Source organism: Marmota flaviventris, chromosome 4 (genome assembly GCF_047511675.1).
Source record: "Marmota flaviventris isolate mMarFla1 chromosome 4, mMarFla1.hap1, whole genome shotgun sequence".
In the NCBI taxonomy this organism is placed as follows: domain Eukaryota; kingdom Metazoa; phylum Chordata; class Mammalia; order Rodentia; family Sciuridae; genus Marmota; species Marmota flaviventris.
In genome coordinates this window covers 64,281,621-64,299,408 of record NC_092501.1, presented here as the reverse complement: position 1 = coordinate 64,299,408, position 17,788 = coordinate 64,281,621, and positions in this window count along the sequence as shown.

Sequence of the window (17,788 nt, the reverse complement as noted above, 5' to 3'; positions counted from 1 at the left end):
ACGTATAATCCTCCACTCATCCAACCATAATTCCACTGTTTGTGTTCATCTAATTGCTACTCAATGCAGTTCTTATGAGCTGACCTATTAGATATTTTTATAAAAAATGGATGTTAGATACAATGTGAAATGATACCTTCAAAGTAAAAGTACCTAGGGATACAAATGTCTTTAAATCACCCCAATATTAAATATCTTGTCAATACTTTTTTTTAACTGATAGTTTGGTTGATCTTTCTGGCCTCATTTCTATATGAACATAGGCTGCTAAGTATAAGGATCTAGTCCATGTTTCTTAGATTCAGTCTGTTTTCACTGGTATTTAAAATGTGCCCTAACTTACAGGAAAAAGTAATGTTAGGTTCTAAAACTTCCTTTGTTTTGAATTTTTATATTACATTGTTATCTCCATTGAGTTAGTATTATCTATAACTATCATTTTAAAAGGTCTTTGCAAATCATTCTATAGTGTTGCACTATAAAATATTTGGTTACCATGATAATACCAATGACATTCTTTGCAGAATTAGAAAAAACAGTCCTAAAATTCATATGGAAAACTAAAGACCCAGAATATCCAAAGCAATCCTGAGCAATAAAAGCAAGCCTGAAAGCATCATAATACAAAACCTCAAATTACACTATAGAACTATACTTACAAAAATAACATGGTGTTGTCATAAAAACATATATGAAAGCCAAGGGAATAGAATAGAAGCACAAAGACAAATCCCACACAGATAAACTCATCTGATCCTTAACAAAGGTGCCAAAAACACACTGGAAAAAGTCTTTTTAACCAATAGTGTTGGGAAAACTGGCTATGCATATATAAAAGAATGATACTAGATCCCTCTCTCTCACCCTGCTTAAAAATAAACTCCAAGCATATCAAAGACCAAAGAACTAGACCAGAAACACTGCAACTGTTAGGGAAAAAAATACATATAGGGCCAACACTCTTATATATTGACACAGTCACTGACTGACTTCCTTAATAAGCCTCCTAAAACTCAAGAAATAAATGCAAGAATCAATAAGTGAAATGGCTTCAAATTAAAAATCTTCTGTATAACAAAGGAAACAAGAACATGAAGAAAAAGTTTATGGAATAGGAGAAAATCTTTGCCACCTACTCTTTGGTCAGAGAATTAATATCCAGATTATATAAAGAACTCAAAAAAACTAACAGAATAATCAATAAATATTTTCAAATAATCAAAATAAATATTTTCAAAAGAATATGAATGGCCAACAAATATACAAAAAAAAATGTTCAATATCCTTAGCAATCAGGGAGATGCAAACCAAAACTATACTATTTCACCTCACTTCAGTTAAAAAGGCAATAATCAAGAATACAAAGAACAATAATTGTTGACCACGTAGGGGAAAAGCTACACTCAAAAGACTAGGAATAGAAACTATATGATCCAGCTATCCTACTCCTAGGTATTTATCCACATAGAGATTTATTCATACCAATGCTTATAGCAGCAGAATTCACAATAAGCAAGTTAAGGAAACAGCCTAGGGTGTGTCAACAGATGAATGGATAAAAAAAAATGTGGTGTATATATAAAACAATGGAGTTTTACTCACATAAAGAAGAATGATATTATGTCATCTGCAAAGAAATGGATAGAACTAGAGAACATCATGCTAAGTGAAATAAGACAGACTCAGAAAGTCAAGGGTTGGATGTTTTCTCTTATATGTGAAAGCTAGAGAGAGCTTTCACATATAAGAAATATATGTGGAATATATGTGGAAAAAAGGAAATATAAAAAGGCAGTTAGGGGTAGAAGCTCACCAAAATAGCAGGAAGACCAATAGAGTAAAGGAAGGGGATAAAAAGGGACAGAGCAGGGGAGGTCATGGGAAAGTACTGAGGAATAAAATCTACCAAATTATGCTTCGTTTATGTACCACTACACCACAATTGCAATGCACTAACTAAAACAATAATAACAATGATAGAAGAGAGATCAGTAGAATAGAGCAAGTGGATGGTGTAGGGAGGAGACGAGGGAAAGGGAAGTTACTGGGAAATGAGATTGATCAAATTATATTAGGTGCATATATGAATATTGCATAATGACCTCCTATGATGAATAATTATAATGCACCAGGTTTTTAAAAATTAGAAAAGTTGGAAGGTTTTGTAAGTTAATTCATCTGAACCTGCAACTGAAAAAAATAATTGAATTGTATCTCAAAGAGCTCTACCACTAACCAGCTATGGGACCTTGGTGTGCTACATTACCTCACTGAGCCTCTTTGTCCTAGTCTAGGTTCTCTCAGAATCATACTCTGAGAAGTATTCACTTGGAAGACTACTTCAACAAACACTGGAGGGTGAGTGGAATAGGAACAAAGGAACTTACCTAGGTAGGAGTTGTAGTTTAATAGTATAAAGGCACTCCAAAAACCTGGGGACAAGACCTGGAGGATGGGAGAGCTGGGGTATTTATACACTAACTTCCATCAGTTCTTGGAAGAGGGCTGCTTATGGGGAACATAATTCTCACACATTTTTGACTGCTATTACACAGAGGCAGAGTTGCCTCCAGTTGCTATGAGAGGTTTTCAAGCAATCAGATGATGCTGGTAACTGGAATTCCAATCTGCCTTTAATTGTGAGGGCCAACAGGCTATGTACGGGCAGGTATAAACAGCATCTCTACACTCAGTTTTAAGACTCAGCCCTAAAATGTGGGGGGAAAAAACCCTATGCCTCAGGGTTGCTGTAAAATATGCCACTGAAAATGAGATGGCCTCTATGACCCATAAATCAATGTCCTGCAACAGCTATTATCTTTCACTTCCTATCCATGGATATAGGCAAGTAAACACACATAGATGGCATGCATGATGCAACAGAAAAGGTTGAACATAAGAAGTTTGGATTTCTAAGAAAGACTAGTGCTATTCAGATTTGAGCTATTCTATTTTCATTTTATTTTTCTATTGTTAAAGGTAATCCAAGGGAATAAGTAGAAAAATACATTTCCTTGCTCATGGGTAAACGCTACTTCAGTATAGACTTCAGAACAGAGTAAATAGGGCTCAACAGAATATGGCCAACACAGCATAGAAACCATCTGTTCATTCATATTGAATTTAAAGAGCGGGAGAGAAAAACCTCCATCTGGTCCAAGGACTTGTTTAAGGTCACACTAGAATTTTCTGGCACAGTACAGACTGGTTCCTGGTCCACTGTCCATCCCCCTTTATAATTCAGCCTTCTCTCTTTTTTCCAGGAGTATAGAAGCAAAGCCTATGATTTCCTGTAATGAATATTTGCTTTATCACTAACAGTCATTTCGTATTTGCGGAGTTGCCTTCCTAACTAACTTTTCATTTCCACACAAGCTACAACTGGAGCTAACACTGATTTTCAGTCCGCTCATCTTACAAAAGGACCAGGAAAACATTCTCACCAATGCCTACAGACAAAAATTGCATCCTGAAAATAACACATATCCCCAAATTAAAATACACGCTGAAATATGTATTAACCTAACAAACCAGGGAACATTATCACTTAAATGAAGTATCACATGCACAGCTTTCTAACACTGTGTGTTTCTTAAATGGGGCTTGAGCAAATAGCAGGTATTGAATAACCTTCTAAAAAACTCTATTCATTCAGCATTTCCTGCATATTTACTTTAACAGTAGTGAGTAAAAAAAAAAAAAGGCAATACAATTAAAACTCCTTTGTGATGTGATGTCTTTAAAGCTGCTTTAATCTAAGGAAAACATCTTTAGAGTCTGCACAGTGGTAGCCTCATTGAGGGGTTAGCTCAGAAGGAATGTCACACCTGAGGAGTTACTGATACTTATTTTCACTCATTTCTCTACTAGGCAGTTAGACCTTGGAATAATAACAGAAGTGGAAAACTTTTATCTTGACCTGACTTGAAGGAGGAATAAGTAGCGAAAAGAGCAAAAGGTTTTTGGGTTTGTTCAAATGCAAACTGATAATTACAAACTCTGTCTTATGTAAGTTATTTGCCTTATCTGTGCTTTAGTTATTTCATTTGTAAAAATGAAGATAAAAGACTTACTTGTTGAGATATTATTCACATCATAGTGCATAGCATGGAGCAGGCATTGTCAGTAAAATTCATTTCAAAAACATCCTAATATTCTACTGTCATGTTAGGAATATTTTTAAACAATTTAGTATTCGGGCTCTCTAGGAGAATGTAAATATATTTGTATAACTGATTAGCATGCAAGCAGTTTATAAAGCTGAAAATTATTCAGGGGTCTTTATTGGGGTCAGTACTCCCCCTGCCAAAGTCATGTTCGCCTGCAATCTCAGAATGTGGCCTTATTTGGAAATAGTACCCTTGTTGATATAATTAAGAACTCTGAGATGAAGTCATTCTGGACTTAGAGTGGGCCCTAAATTCAAAGACTGGTGTCCCTTTTAAGGAGAACAGAAAACAACACAGAGGCAGAGGAAAGAATGCTATGTGAAAACAGAGACAGATATTAGAGCATTACATGGACCATCAAGGAATACCGAGGGTTGCCTGCAGCCATAAGACGGCAGCAGCATGAAACAATTCTCCCCAGAGCATTAGAAGGAAGGTTGATGCTGTCAACACCTTGATTCTGACTTCTAGTCTTAAGAACTGTGAAAAAATAAGTTTGAATTGCTTTAAGTCGCCAAGCTTAAGGTAGTTTGTTACAGCAACCCTAGGAAATTAATGCAGTATGATTATTTTCTACCTAGTGGAAAAGAAAACTTCACCAATTATGATTATACTCCCCTGTAAGGCATGAACCAGTCTTGTCTCTAATTTGGCAATCTCATCTCAGCATTCTTTTTTATTTCTACTGACTAACAACAGCAACAAGAAGAAAGATTTCTCCTTTCTTGAAATCTTCTATCAGGCTATTGGTTCCTATATTAATGGATTAAATAAAACTTGGTATATGCTTATGCAATTCTGTGGGAGAATAATGATTTTATCTTTTTAAAAATTGTACTTTGTCAAAGCACTTATTGATGATAACAGATCATGGTGGTAATGTTGGAGATGGTGATGAGGATGGAGAAAATTGTTTTCTCATTGTGGCAAGATTTCACAAGGGACAGGAGTGGTGACATTGCTCTGAGGTTCAGGAACCAACCAGTGCATCAGCACAAAGGCCAAGCAAGGATAGCAACTCCTCCAGCTACCAGCAGTGGTGTGGAGAGTCAAGATGGAGCTATGCAGTGACAGAGTCTATCTCTGATTATATGAAAGGAATAACTTAAGATGCCACTGACAGCCTTAGAAAGAACCATCTTTTAGAGTGGTAATTCCGCCTGCCCCCTGCCTAATCAACCTTGCATCCAGGTGCTCACTTCTAACTTTGGAACTATCCAAGGAGCCTTCATGGAAGTCCAGCTGATTCTCCAGTGGGTTTTGTGTAGGATAATTCAATGTAAAGTGTTTCTACCTATACAGACGCAATGTTCTTTTAGGCAAATATTGATACTAATAAATATAAATTTTATTACAGCTGCAGCTATATTTTCTCCTTCACAGAATATAGAATTTCAAAAACCATGATTTTATCTACCTGATCGATGGGGAAATGACTCAATACTCAAAAACGCTAACAAAGAAATAAATTTTTCACTAAGGAAGAGTTGATGTAGTTTTGTGAGACACTTTATATTAGTTTTTTCCTAAAAGGAGACAAAAACAAATGAATAGAAACAGAAATTAATAAGCCAATCACTTTACCCTGTGTTCTTTCTGCTTCCAGAACCACATCTTGCCAGGTGGTGATCAGTTCGGAACGAGGTAGAGATGCAGCACAATAACCTGGAAGGTAAGGGATGAAGTCATTAGGGCTCTAATCAGCCACAGTGCTGGTCAGGGGTGAGTCTCCTAGTCCATTCCACTGCCAGTGGTTTCCTTAACCCCCTTAAAAGCAATCTGTGCTGATTACCTAAGAAATGGGGATGTCCATCTTCCTCAGTTTCATTTATAACTAAATGGATGGTTTTTGGTGTTGATCACCCTGTGAAAAAGCCTGCAAAAAGCATTTTGTCCATTTCACAGCAATTAAGAGTGGTAATTGCTCCAGGGCCATTTCCTCCCTCTTCATTTCTCACTAAGAGGCCAACAGCACAACCTCCCTGCCTGTGCCCTCTACCAAGTCTCTGAGGGCTCAAAGCAGAGAAAGCAACACTCTGGGGACACACTCCATTTTGACAGCAATTTTCTCACTTATGCTCCCCTAGCTGCAGGCTAAATTACCCGTTAGATCAATAGACCCCAAATGACAGGCTCTATAGAAATCCTCCTTGGAGGCCTGGTACAGGGTGTGAGCAGCAGGAGGCTGGGTTGTGCACTGAACTGAGTGTTCCAAGTTTGCTGGGAAGCGACACTGGGCATTTGCCCCTGTGCATCAATGTGTCTGATCCATTTCAATATTATTTCTGCTCAGTCCTTTGGGCAGAGAAGACGAGTAAATTCTTTTCAGAAGCACATGCATGTTTTAATTTAATAAAATTAAAGCGTTTAAAACATTATTGTAGAGCTAAAAAATAGCCTTATTGGATAACCATTAAAAATGTTTATGAAGGATTTTTATTGTCAGAGAAATGTTCACAACATAACATGAAGTGAAAAATTGGACAGAACCCCTTATGCTCAATATGTATTGATAAGGAAATGCATGGTGGTGTTAATGAGGGGTCACATCTGGTCAATTATATTTTCTTCTTTATATTTTTCTAAATTTTCCATAAAGGAAAAAAAATTTTATTATTATCCAGATAATTATTATAATAGGGAGAGAGAAAATAGTTACAATACACGTGTCTTAAGAGCATTCTGAAATGCCAAAGCACACAGTATATCTTTGTCCTCTCTACCCAAACTAACAAGTTCAAACTAGTTCCCCAAAGAAATTATTTCATTGAACATTACTATACAGAAAACTAGGTCACTTCTAGAAGTGCTGGAGAGAAAGAAGATAAGTTCTCTATCCTCAAAGAACCAAAAGAAAGCCTTTGACCATCATGATGGGTACTTGAGAAATGATCATATCCCCTGCTGGATTTACAGCTTGCCTTGGACTTTATATCCATCCCTGGTGATTTAAAATCCTCCTTCCAAAGAGATTTTTCTGTCTGTGTAACTTCAGCTTTTAAAAGCTTCATAAATGATGGTGAATCTCTCAACCCACCCCTTCCTTTATTTCCAGGCTGTCCTCAACTGCACATCAGTGACAGCTAAAATATTAGTCAATTAATATGCAAACAAAATTCCTTGGTACCTCCTCAAGTGTGACCCACCAATCTTTCACAAGACATCCGACCTCAGATCCAGAACTAAGATTCCTGAATAAACTTTCCAATATTATTTGGGAAAAACAAAATTAAATAGTTTTCTTTATTGCAAGCTTTCTGAAATTTGTTAGTATGCTAATATATATATATACATTACTAATGTAGAATTGATATATCCAGCATTTCTGCCAAAATATTTAACCATAGAAACGTATTCTCTTGAGGCTCTATAGTTCTAAGGGGACCAATTTTAGGGTACTACTCTAAAGAGTTGAGTTAGTGTGTGAGGTTTTAAATGGTCAACCCCACTTTAACCTTTAATTCAACATGTGGGTGTACTGATTCAAATTAAATCAAGTATTCCAGCCAACAGCATTATGTTAAATGGCTGGTTATGGGTATGGAAATGTCAGACAACAGACCAAGTGGGGGGAGGGGACGGACAACTGCATCTCATTGTTTTTTCTATTCACAAGACACACTTTGTGGTAGGGGGCCGGTAGATATCGTTGATTGAACTCAGGGGCACTGTCTCTGTGCAAGAATCCCATGACAGGATTCTTTGACTTGATCTCAATCAGACTTACACCTCCACACCATGCACAGAGCAACTCTGTCTCCTAAAAAGGTTCAAATCATTTTGACCCACTTCAGATAGATTGGAAAAATTAAAAATCCCAATTTATCAGTCCTGGCCTATTTTAGTCAGCTTTTTCACTGCTGGACTAAAGGATCTGACAGAATAACTATAGAGGAGGAAAAGTTTATTTGAGGGCTCACAGTTCCAAAGGTCTTAGTACATAGAAGGCAGGCTCCATTCCTCAGGGTTTGAGGTGAGGCTGAACATCATGGCGGAAGAGGGTACAGGGTGAAGCAGCTGACCTCATGGCGATAAGAAAGCGGAGACAGACACTCCACTCTCCAGATACAATATTTATACTCCCATAGCCACGCCCCCAATTAATCACTTCCTCCAGTCAGTCACACCGCACCTGTCTCCATTTACCACCCAGTTAATCCCATCAGGGATTAATTCAGTGATTAGGTTAAGACTCTCACAGACCAACATTTCTCCTCTGAACCTTCTTACACTGCCTCACATGTGAATTTTTGGGGGACACCTCACATCCAAACCATAACATGGCCTGATGGCATTCCAAGGCAAAGTTAAAACTGTGTATGGGAGACTGGAAGTTGCAATGAACTGAATGCTTGTGTGCTTGAGTGATCACAAAAGACTGGTAAGGAAGAAAAGAGAGGAGAAAAAAAAAAACTAGTGTTTACATCTTAGAATATTTAACCATTAAGTCCAACAATAAGATAGTATCAAAAACTATGAAATTTATGAAAGCAGAAACATCTGTGCTCTATAATCTGTTAATTTTAACATTAAAATCAAGTTAATATCATTTGCAAAATATGGGATTGGGTTCCCATATTGTACCTTACTTACACTATTATCCACAAGGCAGTGGAAGTAATCAATTTCCAAATATCAAATGCATTATTCCCTCCAGTTAGGAATGCAAGTATTAAAACAGCCAATTTCAATGGCCAACTAAATATCTGTGTTAAAAGATAAAAGAATTCTTAGATATATCAGAGGATTTATAAGAACTTGTCTTTTAAAATAAAGTTCTACATGCAAAACAATCTGATTACTTATAGGAAGATCTTGTTATCCACTAAATATAAATAATGTATAATACACAGTGTAAAAGATAGAGATACATAAATATTCTGCAAAGTTATTTCTATAGTCAGATATTTTCTCATACTCTACCTCAGTTCTCTTTTTCCAGATATTTCCTGCACACATTCCATGGCTAATAACATTGGCATTAAAAAGAACAAAATTTCTCATTCTCTCCCACCATGATGTTCAGCCTCACCTCAAGCCCTATTTAACTTTTCCTTTGAAAGTTCCGTATGCCTAACATAGGTAGCTCAATCAGTTTCTCAACCAGTACTCCATCCGCTACCAGCAATTATGAACATGTGAGCCTTTCTTCACAGTAGTTTTTACTTTCTTGGCCTCTCTCTTTATGACTTCCAAATCCGAGCAACTGGAGGAAAATGAAACTGAAGATTGGCCATGCAGGCAATCAACACATGCTTCCAGTATTGACATGCATTCTCCAGGCCCCATCATCAAAGAAAGGTATTAACCTTTCTTTCACTCAGAGAAATCAAAGAGAAATTCCTAACCTGAAATAGGTGGAGACTCTTCTTTCTCCATGGCTTGGTATTTTGTGAGACATCTCCTCTATGACCATCTCACACTGGGTCATCATTTACCTCTTGAAACTTAAGAGAGAGTCACTAGAAGTTTAATCTCATTTTATCCCCTAAGCCCTTTTCTTCTCCATGACACTCACACTGACAGTTTAAAGAAAATAGGTTCTGTGCAAAATTCTTTCTAGGGCAAAATTATCCACAGTTCTTAACTAAAAAGTGAATTTTATGACAAAGTCTGATCATAAAACTTCACCAAGTTTAAAACTGGCAGCAAGAAATACTTCTAGTAAGAAATACATCAGACAGCTCAATTGCTCCTGCCTTACAAATTTTTTGATGTTCATTTATATTCAGGATGATTTCCCTTGTCCATTACACAGATATTTTGAACCTTAAGACCCAAAGCGGAGTAAAAGGAGACCTAGGCTCATATATGTGCCAGACAAATTCTGACATTAGTCCTTCAAGTGTCATTATCTGTCAGGTGTCTTTCTAGAGCTGCAGTTTTACTTTTTTAATTGGTGTGATGAACTAATATTGTGTTTCTGGCATTTTGAATTATTTCAATTATTTTCTCTTTATGTTCTTCTATACTATTTTGAACAAATACACATGAATAGGAAAGATTCATATTCAATTTCACACAGCAAATCTTTTTAAAAACTTTATATACATAAGGTATACAACATGATGTTTCCATACATAGTGAAATGATTTCTATAAACAAATTAACACATCCACTACCTCACAGCTACTGTTTTCTCATGTTTTTCTTCTTTCTTAAGGTTGAAAAATACTCTACTGCATATATCTATAACACATTTTCTTTATCCATTCATTTGTTGAGAGGCTTTTAGTTTTTTTTTAAGATAATGCAGAAATTTATTTTCATTCAGAGAACTTTTTATTGGAATAAATTTTCTACTTTTCCAGAATCCTCTAGTATTGTTTTTGTCACAGTCTAAATTTCCTTCTATTTGAATCACTGTTATGATTTTTTTTTTGGTAATCCTTTATTTTATGTAGTATAATTAGAATTTTAATAAGGAGGACTTTCAATAATAGCTTGGGAATGTATGATCATGATTTTATCTCTTATATGAACATTTTTGTTGTTGATATCATCTGGTCAAAATCATCTAAACCATCACTTATCATTTGAAGAGATTTCACCAAACAATCCATTTTGCATCTTGCCAAAGACTCAGCCATGGAAGAAAAAAGTTAACCTCTTTGATTAAAAATAATTTACATTTTCATTAGTGTTAGTCATTCCAGTATTTATCTTATGGATGAATTAGAATATTACAAATGATAAAATATTAGGTACTTTTTAATATGAGGATATATGAACCATATATGAAACATTAACAAGAGGCAATGAGACATTTTATTTAAAAAAAAGAATAAGCAGTTTAAATTAAGTTTTATAAGAACTATTTGCTATGGTGAATAATGCTGTGTTCAACATGGGAGTGCAGACCCCTTTGCAACGTGGTGATTTCATGGTTATAGAAGCAGAAAAGGGATTCCTGAGTCATATGCAGTTACTAAAAGTTAAAAGAGAAGCCAAGTGAGAAGACCTGAGGTCTTTTTTTCTTTCACATGTGATCTGGGAGCTTGCTGAAATGCAGAATCACAGGTCCCATCCACCCTAGGCCTCCTGAATCAGCATTTGCACAGTGACAATTCCAATTGTGCTAATTCAAATGCACATTAAAGTGTGAGAAGCACTGCTCTAAGCCACTTAATCCACACATGCTCTTGGGTCATAAGTAGTTTTCATAATACTTAATCAGTAAGGACTATGCATTAAGGATTATTTTTTTAGAGGACCAAATGTTTATTTGAGGGTTCATTATTTCAGAGCCCTTAGTCCACAGAAGGCCAACTTCATTCCTTGAGGTTTGAGGTGAGATAGAACATCATGGTGGAATGGTGTGGTAGAAGATAAAGACTCAGTACCTCACATCAAGAAGCAACAAGAGACACTAAACTCAGATCACAGACACATATTCCCAAAGCACATCCTCAATGACCCACCTCCTCCAATCATACACTACCTGCCTAGTTACCACTCAGCTAATCCCTAGCAGGGGAATAACACACTAATTAGGTTAAGGTTCTCACAATCCAATCATTTTACCTTTAATTTTCTTGCATTATCTCACAAGGAAGCTTTTGGGGTACACCTAATATCTAAATCATAACAGACAATGAAGTTTTACAAAATACCTAAGGGCACACATTGGAAAAGGGCAGTCTTTTCAATAACTAGTGCTGGTAAAGGATTATTTAAAATCATGATCCTGGATTACATAAATCAGATTTTTACAGTTGAAAGAAATTAGAAAATTTTAAGTCTTGATTTCTACTTATTTGTGAAAAAACAAAATTTAATCTTGATCCAGAGATGGCAAACGATTTACTGAGAGCCACTCAGCATTTTAGTGGTAAAGCAGAAACAGGACACCAGGTCGGATGATTCAGTATGGTATTATTTGTAGTACAATGCTGCATCTCAATAAGCTTGTCCAAAGTAGGCACTTATAATAATACTTTTTAAAAAGCTAATAGTGATCAGAAACTTAGCATATCTCAGACAATTTATTACTAGTTTTATGTGTGTCTTCTCATTTAACCTTGACAATAAAAGCATAATACAAGTAAAACTAACATTGTTATCTTAAAGATGAAAACACTGAAGCTGAAAGAGATTAAGTGAGGAGTCTAAGATCATATGTCTAGGAATGGTATGTTCACTGTTCAAAGACACAGTTTACGCCCCTGGCTACCATGTCATTAATCCCACAAGTATTCATTCTTCATTTGTCTTTAATCTGCAACATCCAGCATACTCACTAATAAAATTTATAATTTATTCTTAAGAAGTCTGCTGTTTTACCAACAAGTAACACAGCCTCCCTACCCTCCACTCCCTTGTGGCTATTGCCAATCATAAGCAACAGATCATTTAAATTCAGGTAACTCACCCCTGTGTAGATATGTCTTTTGCATGAATCCATTACTTCACATTTCCAGGCAAAAGAGTCATTGCAGAATCACACAAGGGGTTCGGAACTTTAGCAGAGAGCCATGACCTGCTTCACGAAGCAATGACTCTCATTTTCTTTACTTGACATATGAATGAAAATGAACAACATCTAGTTATATCAAATTCATTTTCTTGCAAATTCCACTTCACATTTATTTTAAGAATCAAATGAAACAGGTCAAAAGAAGCTCACATGAGTTCCTATGTGAGGGAGAGGAGACAAGGAGGATGTGCTCCTAAATCAGGTGGGTCACAAGAACTCAATTCCATGAAGATGGAGCTACATGGTCCAGTGGACTGTACATAAAAGGCACAGAGTCAGTATCTGATCTAGATTGGCACTGATTCCCACCCCTTCATGGAGACTATTTGTCAAACTCCCTGACATTTCGATGAATGGTTCTGTTATCTACAAACTTCATACATCCCGAGTATTGAGCATATTTCTATAGGCTTTCATATATATTTTCACATATACATTCATATATATATCAATATATATGCACATACATTTACCCTAACCCTAAACTTTCCTGAAACCTATTCATAAACTTAACACTATGCCTAACCCTAACCTACTAATAGAGAAAACTAGATATATTTATGCAAATATTCATATATGTTTTGACGTGTATATATATTTACATATAAACACACACACACACACACACACATATATATATATATATTCATATATATATATTTATTAATACAATCATACTCTGTGTTTAAACCAAGCCATAAAAATTTACCCAACCCTAAACCTATCCATATATGTAACCATATATATTTGTATAGGTTTTCACATGTGTTCACATATATTCATGTATACACATATATAGTTGTATATGTTTATAACTGGCGCCTAATCCTACTCCTAGATTTATGCCTAAACTTAACATTACCCATAAACCTAAACATACTTATATATAACACCATATATATCTATATAAATATGTATATATATTTTGACATTTATTTTCATACATTGACATATATATTAATATATACTCATTTATATACTCATACTCTATCTTTAAATCAAACCATAACCATACACCTAATCCTAATCTATTCATATATGAAACATTACAGATTTATATAAGTTTTCATATATATTTTTACATATATATTCACCCTAACTCTACTCCTAAACTTAGTTTTAACCCTAAAAATACTCCTAATCTTAAAACAATTCATATATAAACCATATATATTTATATGAACATACATATTTATTTTAACATATGTGTTTATATATTCACATATATATTCGTATATATTCACTTATGTATAAATACCCTGTTTTTAAAGCAAACCATAACCATATACCTAATCCTAAACATATCCATATATAAAACTATATACAAATGTACAATTGCCTTTAAAACTATGAACTTTTTCATAAAAAGGAGATGTACATTACAGAACAGAAATGTCTTATACAATGTGCTAGAATTTATCATAAACAATTATGTGGTGGTTTAGTCAACTTTTTCACTATTGTGACTAAAATACCCAACTAGAACAACTTTAGAAGAGGAACAGTTTATTTGGTAGCTCACAGTTTCAGTGGTCTTTGTCCATAGACAACCAACTCTATTTCTCAAGGCTCAAGGTGAGACTGAACATCATGAAGTGTGTGGCAGATGGAAGTAGCTCACATGATAATTAGGAAGCAGAGAGAGACTCCACTCACCAGATACAAATATATACCTCATAGCCACATCCTCAGTGAACCACTTCCTCCAGCCACACCTCATCTGCTGCCACCATTCAGTTAATCCCATCAGGGATTGATTTACTGATTAGGTAAAGGCTATAACCCAATCATTTCTCCTCCAAACCTTCTTGCACTGTCTTACATCTGAGCTTTTGGGGGCACCTAAACCATAACATATGGTTACATTACACAAAATTCTGTGATGACTTTAACAATGATTATTTTTCTAAATCCCTAAAGAAATAAAAGGATTGGAAATTTTGGGGAGAATAATCAGAGACTCATTGCATGTGTTTGGAGCTTTATGGATTTATCTTTTTATTTTTTTCAAATTTCCTTCACCTAAAATTTGAATACTAATATTTTGATCATAGCTTTTATGACAAATATGAATTTAGGCAAAAATTGCTTAATGGGACTCATTTTACTCACCAATAAAGAAATGATTGGACCAGAAATATTAAGAGTCTCTTGAAACTGTAGATATGTAAGATTCTCAAAAAAAAAATTTAGACATTGTCTTATAAAGAATGAAAGACTTCCTATATAAAAGATTTCCCAGTTGTCATTCTGAGATGATAAACACATTGAAGTATGAAGAGATGACAAGGTCTCCCAAATCATGTGCATATTCCACTGCAGAATCAGGAACTTAACCCTATCACCTCTAGAAAAACAGCACTTCCTCCCCTTGCCAAATATTAAAATGCCCCATGTGCCACCTAATGGTACTGTTTGACCTTGGCTAATGCCACCTATTGACTCACATTGCATTGGCCTGTTAGCTTCAAACAAACTGCTCAAGGTTAATTGTGCAATGATTCGGTGACATTTACCTAACAATCAAAATATTATGAGGCTACAGTTCAGGAAATAATACAGATGTCAGACACTTGGTATAGCTATTCAGCAAAAATAAAAAATTTACAGCTGTGTTGCCTTGTCTACCCTGTATGAAATCTTTATCCCAGATAACTGCTGTCGTCACATTAATGTCATTCAATCTTATTTTACAAGTTGGCGGTAGTTTCCCTTCTCCCTCAGTAAAGTCTTGCCTAATCACGCCTTTTGTCAAAAGGGCTACCTATGTAAAGTCACCAGAAGCCCTTTTACAGGTGGCAGGGAGCTGCTGCCTTCCTTTTAAAATGAGAAAGAGGATATCAGTTTTACTTTGTATATACTTCAGAGCTCAGGTTAGTAGACAGATTTTATAATGAATTTCTTACAAGAAACTATTTTAAAAATGTTTTGATGAACTCTGTGTCTAAGGTGTCAGACAAACTAGTCAAAAACAGACTTGTTTTCAGAAAGAAATTGAACTGGTCATTATTTTTCTGCCTTCTTCTCTCTGCACAAATATTCCCTTATTAAATAATCTTTCTCTAAGGGAGATCTGAAAAGATCAAATACTTATATTTTACTTCACTCCAAGAATAAACAAGCCTGTTGCCAGTCTAATCTTAACCATGTTCTTCACCATCTGCAGGACAATGAGACCACTGTAAGCTGAGTATTTGAAAGGCTTCCTTCAGGTTCTTCATGGGTGAAAACATGAGTCACATAAAGCAGGTCAGCCATTATAGGGGCTTCCCTGAACTAATCACCTAACAAGCAAAAACCTTTAGGAATCAACTACCTCGTCCTGAAGGAATGTACAAATGCAGTTTTCTAACCTGGACAGAAATGAAGTCCTTAACTTTATTTTTACCATTTGATAAAACAACAGTGGCTTGCGTATTATTGCATCCTCAATAAATAGTTGTAGGTGTATTGACTGGAGAATGTTTATTTATTCAATACCTACTATTTTTCTGGGACCAGAGAAAATAATTTTAAAAGATAAGACTTGGTCTAGGACTTCAAGAAATTTACAATACTGCTGGAGAGAGCAGTGACATATTTACTATAATTGAAAATCAATATTAGAAAAAAATATACACTTCAAAAGACTTGTAGACTTTAAATTCTTAGTAGAATTTGGAAAAGAGCAGTCTCCTTCCAAAGACATTCAACTTGATTCAACTGATCCTTCCTTCAAATTGACAATCTAGATGACCTTGGTCACGTGATTTATATTCTCTGGCTTTAGCTCCTACATGAGTAACATGGTGTGATAATAATAGTGCTTAACATACAAGGTTAAGAGAATGGAACTTGTGAATATAAGCAAAGCACTTGGAATAATACTTGGCACATAAAGTGTTTAATGTGTTTTTTTATTATTATCATTTCATAAGTATTATCTACAAAGCTCTGAAACAACCTTGCAGCAAATAAACCCTTTAATATTATTTAACTCAGGTTCTTTCTCATTAATTTTTTTACTTACTGCATCTTGCCTTTGGAAAACAACATTCTTCCATTTTTGTCTGACTCTTTACATAGAAAATGAGGATTAGTGGAGAACAAGGAGACCATGTTCAATGTCAATAGGAGAGCCCATCCTATAATGTATGAGTAATCTCAAGTTTTCCCTCAAGTGTCAGCCCAAAAAAACAGTTCCTGCCTCTTCTTTACTAAATTTCACCAAAAACAGTTGACACATCCTATAAAGCATTAATTATCTCTGCTGTCATTTAATAGAATGGGGGGAAAACACATTAGCTCCTATCTTCTCTTTACCTGAAAAGATACCCATTTCTGTGCACATTTGTGAATAGTGAATAAATCTTGCTAGAAGATATCAAGGAGAACATTCTTCCCAGTGCCATTCTCTCAGTAGTAAAAAGGGCACAGATTTCTATGCTTCAAGGACAAGATCTGACTTATTTAGAATCCAGGACAGCATTAAATCCAACATTTACTTTCTTAATATTAATAACTGTGTGAAATTGCTTTTGTAGGACTTGGACTTACCCTCCACCCCCACCTGCTCTTGTGGTGCCTGTTTCATAAAAAATAATATATGCTGTCCTTAACAAAAAAAAAGTGTCCTAGGTAACCCCCAGAAGATTCACAAGATTGGTCCTGATGCTTCTGTGTAACTAAGGTCACCCTGATACCCAAGAGGCCAGCCAATGCTTACTAGTATGGGGCAATTAGATATCCACCTATTGGGGACTACTTTGTTACTTGGAGAAGGTGGTTGAGAAAACTGAATATTTTTCTTTTATCAGAAAACACATGAAATATACAATAAGAAATTTGAATTTATTTAAACTATTAAAGTCACTTTGGATAAGTGCATTTTAATCTAAATTTTATAGTAAATAAGCAAGCAAGGAATATTACAAATAAATCCAGAAACTATCTGCTTAATAAATTATCAATATTCTTCAAAAGCAAAAATACCCTAAACTTAATGTTGATGGTTGACCAAATTTAAAATCAAGGATGGAACTAATGTATTGCTTTTGTATTTAAGCTATAATAAATTTCCAAGAATTTGACAGCTTAAGACAATACTACCCACTTATTATCTTTCATTTCTATAAGTTAGAAGTCTGACATACATATCATTGGG